This window comes from Aquila chrysaetos, unplaced genomic scaffold (assembly GCF_900496995.4).
Source record: "Aquila chrysaetos chrysaetos unplaced genomic scaffold, bAquChr1.4, whole genome shotgun sequence".
Lineage (NCBI taxonomy): Eukaryota > Metazoa > Chordata > Aves > Accipitriformes > Accipitridae > Aquila > Aquila chrysaetos.
Window position 1 is genome coordinate 141,993 of NW_024470386.1, and position 6,000 is coordinate 147,992.

A 6,000-nucleotide genomic window follows, 5' to 3' on the forward strand; every position below is an offset into this window, starting at 1 on the left:
CAACCGGTGTGTTGCACAGCTGGATCTGTTGTTCACTAATACAGAAAAATTGTTTTGCGACACGGTAATCATGGCTGTAGGGGCCATGAAATAGTGGGGTTCCAATCCCAAGAGGAGGGAGGAAGGAGAGCAGCAGAGAACAGTTCCTGGACTTCAGGTGAGCATTCAGCTTCTTCAGCTGGGCTCCTATGGGAAGCAGCTGTGAAGGGCAAAGGAGGTCAGGGAAGTTGGTAGACTACCAAAGGACAGCGACCTCCATGCACAAGATGGTCCACCCCAACACTTGGGCAAGGGAGCAGACATGCCAGGAGACTGGCCTGGCTAAGCTGGCAACTCCTGGCAGAGCTCCAACCCAAAAAGGCAGTATGTGGGAAGTGGAAGGGTTCAGAGAAGAGAACTGCCAGTGGTGGGGAAGAACTGGGTCAGGGATTACTGACAGAACCCAGTCCACGTAAGAACTCATTGTAGATGAGTGCCTGAGACTAGTCAGGTGTCAGAACTGACTGATGCCCTTGCAAGGCTGCTTCCTTTCATCCTAAAAGGTCGTGGAGATGAGGTCCCGACAGCTGGGGAAAGGCAACTATTGCAGCCATAGGGAAAGGTGATGAGAAACACCATGGCTTTATCAATGGTAAATCATTCCTGGCCAACCTGGCTGCCTTCTGTGACAAAATGACTTTTTATCTCTGAGGAGGGGAAATTGTTTCTTAGGCTGCAGAGAAGTGGAGGAGCTTAATGGGACTTTCTAGTCTGAAGCAGGACAGAAACGCTAGGATGGGCAACCATTGCAGCAGGAAGTTTTTCAGTCCCCTGCTAACCAGGGCAGCTATGGAACCACTGCTTCAAGGGAGGTAACAGTCCTGGATGAGGTCTGTGAGGTACCCGCATTTTTAAAGCGGCACACGTGTCTACAGCACGAGCGTTGGCTATTTCTCACAAGGCAAGAGCTAAGGGACCCCAGAGAGGTGCATGGCTATCACCTTATCCATGTCCTCTTGTTTCTGCACACACTGCCCTGATGCTGGGTTGCGTGGGCCCTGCAGCTGATGCAGCACAGCTGCTCCCCTACTCTGGCATTGGGAGGGTTTCTTGTTCCTTCCTCTAGCTGAGGAAAATGGATGAGGTGGCATGGTGCTTTGCTTGGCCTTGCTTTGGCCTCTCTGCCCAGAAGGACCCAACTTGTCATTGTTTCTCTTACTTCTTTGTTGCAGGGTGAACTCGTAGAGGTATCGAAGAGCATCTGCAGCTGCAAAGCGGATCATCTCGTTGTTGGGAGCACAGCACAGGATGAGACGTCCCACCACCCTGCCCAGGTCCTGGAAAAGCTCCTCTTCACCAAGGTGATGGTTGCCGGAGACGCAGACCTGAGGGAGGGAGGAAGCACTGGTAGCGGGGCTACAGCATGGCAGCTGGGGCCAAACCCTTTAGCCCAAGAGCTGGTGCAGGGCTGGGTGCTGCCGCAGGCAGAGCTCTTGCAGGATCTGCCCAGCCCTGCACCCAGCAGGGATCAGAGGGCTGTAGAGGTGCGTGCCCCAGCCCCTGCACGCTGCCAGCTCTTCCGCCCAGCGCAGGGGCACCTCTCAGCAGCCCCTGACCCAGCGCAGCAGCCGTGGCAAGGTGAGAGCAGAGCCTGAAGGGAATGCGACGCAGCAGCAGCAGGATGGGTAAGTAACAGCTGTCCCAAGCAGGAACTGCCTCCCCTGCAGCCCCACTGTTTCTGCTGCCTTTCCCTGCTCTCCAGCCCACAGCCCAGGCTCCTCTGCCTCAGGCCCAGGCTCCCTTGCCAGCTCCTCTTGCTTCGGCCCAGCAGACGCAGCCCGCAGCTCTGGCTGGCTGTCTCCCCTCACTGCTTTCTCACTCCGTCCCAGGCTGCAGCTGAAGGATTTTGACCACCGTGCCTTTCAGCCCACGGGATGGAGGTGCTGACAGGAGGACTGGGACCTGACGTCTCCCCCATCCTGCCCTCCCATCACCACCACCACCACTCCTCCTCCCTCCCACAGCCTGCGGAGCGCCCCTGCCTCTGCGAGCTCCACTCCCCGTTTTGGCCACATCAAGCCACCTGCCCTCTGCTCCTGCCCAGCTCCTCTGCTCCCCCCGGCACAGGCGGGCAGCACCTGCAGGGCAGCAGCACGTGCCCCGGGGCTGACGACCGGGCATGTGGCAGGCAGTGGGGAGGTGGCCGCAGGGAAGGGGACGTGCCAGAGAGCCCTGCGGGCCCTGAACCCCAATGCTGCTGGGCAGCAGCCCAGGGCTGCCAGGCCAGGGATCGCGTCATGCTCCAGGACAGCTCTGACTTGGGCAGGCTGGGCAGCAGAGCTGGCTCCTGCCCTAGAGAAGAGGGGCCAGAGAGAAGCCTTAGAGACAGGGGAAAAGACGTCCTACTCAAGAGAGCGCCTTGCTGAGTCCCCTAGCCCGTGCCCAGGCTTCCCTCCAAGGAAGCCCTGAACCGCAGACTATCCTGGGACGCTGGGAAGGGGTGATGGGGTGACTGGAGGTTGTCTGGACCCCGGGCTCCTTACCCCCACAGAAGAAGGGCTGACAAATGATCGGATCAGCCAGTTGATGATGTTCACAGCCTTCTCACGTTCGTCTGGTCTCTGGGACTCTGTGAAGGGCAGCAGGACCTGCGAGAAGAAAAGCCGATGCTCTGCCCTGGGCTCTGGCAGCTGTTCCAGGAGTGGCAGCTCTGCTAAGTGCCTGGCAGGGATCAGACCATTTGCCAAGGCTTCCCGGGAACAGCAGCAAAGCCTGTCACTGGTTTCACGTCCCTAGAGCCCCTCCCAGCCCCAGGCAAGAGTCCCCACACCCATCTGCCACGTCCAGGGAGGTAGCCAGAGTCTGTTCCCACTGCAGCCTCCGCTCCTTTCTATGCTGTCTTCCAAAAGTGGCCTTCTGTACCCCTCAAGGTGCAGAGGACTTTGGGGCAGAAACCTCCCTGGGGGTTTGCACTGGGGAAGCTGTGACCTGCTCTGGAAATGCCAGACCTGCAAGAAATTCTGCCGCTCCAAGAGGCTGGAAGATGAAGGGTTGAATAGAAAATCCTTCAGCCAGTTGTCCAGAATGCTCAGGTCCTGCAAAGAGAAGAGAAGGTTGTGGGGCTCCTTCATGGATCCCTCTTACCCACAGGAACTTGGTGTCTTTTTTTTTTTTTTTTTTGCCCCCAGCTTTGCACACACAGCAGCCCTCCAGGAAGTGATCTTTGAGCATGGGAGGAGCTGCAAGGAGATGCAGGCACAAGACAGATGGCAGTCTCTGTAGGTACCTCTCCTGAGTCTTTGAGAGAGTCCTTGATGTTCTCTTGGACGTCTTTCTCCTCACTTGGTGGCAGATCCAGATGGATGCAGGAATCAGACTTGGGATCTGATAAAGCAAGGGGGGAGGGTGAGCTGAAGGTGCTGGCAGGAGAGATTAAACAGCGATACCCTGCATCTAGCCACATGCCAGCTCCCGAGGACAAAGCAAGCCCTGGGCTGTTGGTCTGAAACAGGGGACTGACATCGTGTTTCCCCCATGCTGGTCAGGCCTGGGATGGGCCCAGCAGCCGGCTGCCATGCAGAAAGAAGCACAGCAAAGCAGCAAAACATCCCTCACTCACCAGTCTGCAGCAGCGGGACCACGCACACCTCATCAGAGGGCAGTGGAAGGCTGTCTTCCTCTTCCTCTGCCTCCCAGGCCAGCTGGGGCTGGCTGGGGGGTCTCTGCTCAATCCTGGGGAAGGAGGAGAGGCCATGTGGGGTGGGCATGGGGCAAGGCCATGCCGCCTGGCCCCAACTCTGCACTGCCTGCAGGGAGAGCCCGGGGGGGCCAATGGGGCTGTGCGGGAACCGGGAGATGCGTGGGACAGGCTTTTCAAGGAGCAGCAAATCTGGGGATGGAGGTTTGTGGGCAGGCTGTGAATATTCACAGCCTCACAGGGGGCTGGGCAGAGGCTCATGCCAGAGAAATCACAAAGGGCTTTCATGTTCCTGCACATTTCCCCCCGCAGGGTGCCCACCCAGCCCCAGCCCCTCTCTCTTACTCATGTTGGGGACTAGGCGACTTCAGGGAATTGCCTTGGTCCCGTGGGGATGCCGGGGGTGGCGGGGAAAGACGAGACATCACTCAGGGCTCCTTGCCAGCCCTGTGCTCCTGCCCTATCCCGTTGCCGTCCTCCCGGACACCGAAGGGCCGGAGCCACACTGGCACTAGGCAGCACGCACAGTGTCACAGAGGAGGTCACAAAGGGCTCCATTGTCACCTGCCAGCTGGGCTGTGTGTGTCCACTAGCACATCCACGCTGTGGCATATAAGCACAGCATGCACGGGCACCCACGGTGCTGCATGCACAAGCTCCTTGGCTTGAACATCTAGGAAGACGTATCTTTCCATTTGGGAGGAGACAGCATAACGGAGGGGACGCAGTCTGCACAATACCATCACTGGTGCAGCAGCTTGTGATTCTGCAGCCATCTACCCCAGCCTCAAGCTTTGCCTTCCTGACAGGGTCAGTCACATTCATTCCCTGTCATCTTGCGGAACACCCTGTCACTTTACATTCTTGCCCCCTGCTGCAAGTACAGGAGGAGCAAACATCCCACTGCTAGTGTAGGCTGCAAAACCTGAACTGTAGATTTCTCTCAGTCCTTCTCCAGACCTTCCTCCTATATTTGAGACAGAAAAGTTGTAGCTTTGTCTCTTCTACACCTCTACTTCCTATAGAGCTCTGGTTTTCATTTTCCAAATGGCGGGGGTGGGACAGAGCCACCCTCAGCAAGGTGTGGGGTGCCCAGGCAAAGTGGGGCATAAGACAGAGACACAAAGACACAAATGGTACAAGATCCAAAGTCACAACAGGCAACACAGGCACAGGGTACAGGGCTTATCCACCACGTGGGGGTGCTGCCAGGCAGGGGGAACCTGCAAAATGGGCAGAGGAACCAACTGGGGGTCACCAAAGGGACCTGCCAAGTCCTGCCCTGGGGAGGAACAACCCTGTGCTCTCGAGTGAGCTGGGGGGGTGACCAGCTGGAAAGCAGCTTGGCAGGACAAGGTCTGGGAAAGACGTGGACCTTTGCAGGAAAAGACCTTTGCTTCCCAGCCCAGTCCAAGGGGAGGTAAGCAACCGTCGCCCTGCAAGGTCATCCATGGCACTTCTTGGATGCTAGCTCATACCCATGTCACCTGATCTGGAGGCAGCTGAAGATCAGACCTAGTAGTCGGAAAGCAAGCCGGACACTGTTTTTGCTGAGGATTCACATCTGGGCCATTAGGCTGGAGATTGCACAGGCTGTTGCCATCCACATGAGACCTGCACCTTCACCGAAAGATTAGACAGATGAGGGACAAAGGTGATGCCATTTGGTCAGGCACTTTGAGGCTGCAGAGAGGACAAATGGATGTTCTTACTCCCTAGGAAGTGCTAGTGTTATCTACAAAAACTGAAATGACTCAGAAAGGTCAAGAACAGACTAGCCAAAAGGATGCAAAACCCCTCCTTTGTGTTCACGGGGACAGGACATAGCATATACGGCAATACTATCCTCACCCATCCTTTGTGTTCATGGCCCAGGACATACCATATAAGGCAATATTCGCCACTCTGCTGCTGGGTCGATGACACTGCTATGCTTGATGGTGGCTCAGCAGAGCTTGCGCAGCCTCAATACCCCTTCCTTTCCCCATGCAGCAGCAAGTGGGCTGGGGGGCACAAAGCCAGGAGGGAACATGGCCGGGATAACTGACCCAGGCTGACCCTGGGGACAGCCGACACTGCCTGACATCGTGCTCAGCAAGAGAATCTGGGGACAGGAGGAGGAAGGGGGACATTTAGGGTGACGGGACATTTGTCTTCCGAAGTCACCACTATGTGTGATGGAGCCCTGCCTCCCAGGAAGCATCTGGACATCCGCCTGCCAAGGGAAGTGGTGACCGAGCTCCTCGTTTGGCTTGCTTTGTTCATACAGCTTTGCTTCACTTATTAAACCGCCCTTTCGACCCATGAGTTTATCTCCCTTTACT